The sequence below is a fragment of the Caretta caretta genome, chromosome 3 (genome assembly GCF_965140235.1).
Source record: "Caretta caretta isolate rCarCar2 chromosome 3, rCarCar1.hap1, whole genome shotgun sequence".
Lineage (NCBI taxonomy): Eukaryota > Metazoa > Chordata > Testudines > Cheloniidae > Caretta > Caretta caretta.
In genome coordinates this window covers 154,799,306-154,799,859 of record NC_134208.1, presented here as the reverse complement: position 1 = coordinate 154,799,859, position 554 = coordinate 154,799,306, and positions in this window count along the sequence as shown.

Below are 554 nucleotides of genomic sequence, written 5' to 3'. Positions count from 1 at the left end.
GACTCAGTGGCAATAGGGTTTCATGGACATCAGTGTTAAAAACTGTTGTCTCAATGTTAAAGGTACTGTCTAGTGGTTAAAGAACTATCCAAATATTTAAAGCATGGTTGGTTAAACAGAGGACTTGGGAAACGGGAGATCTTTGTTTTGTTCTGTTCCCGGCTCTGTCAGTGACTCATGTAACCTAGGGAAGATGCAGCCCTCCTGATGTTGTTTCCTTACTTGTAAAAAGGGAAAAGTAATGTGATGGGTTCGGTCATAGAGATCCCCTTGGGACTGTCACCTGATGTGCTGAAATTACCTCTGAGCCCGTTTTCCTTGCCAGCTTGGGACTTCCAGAACCCTGTCTTGTTGAGCCAGACACACTAGCCTGCTGCAACACAGACCAGGGTCTGGTCCACGCACCAAAAGCTGCAGACTTAAGTGAAAACAGCTCAGCAGGTTACCTATCTCCAGCACCCAGACACTCAGCTCCCAATGGGATCCAAACCCCAAATAAATATGTTTTATTCTGTGTAAAGCTTATACAGGGTAAACTCACGAATTGTCCGCCG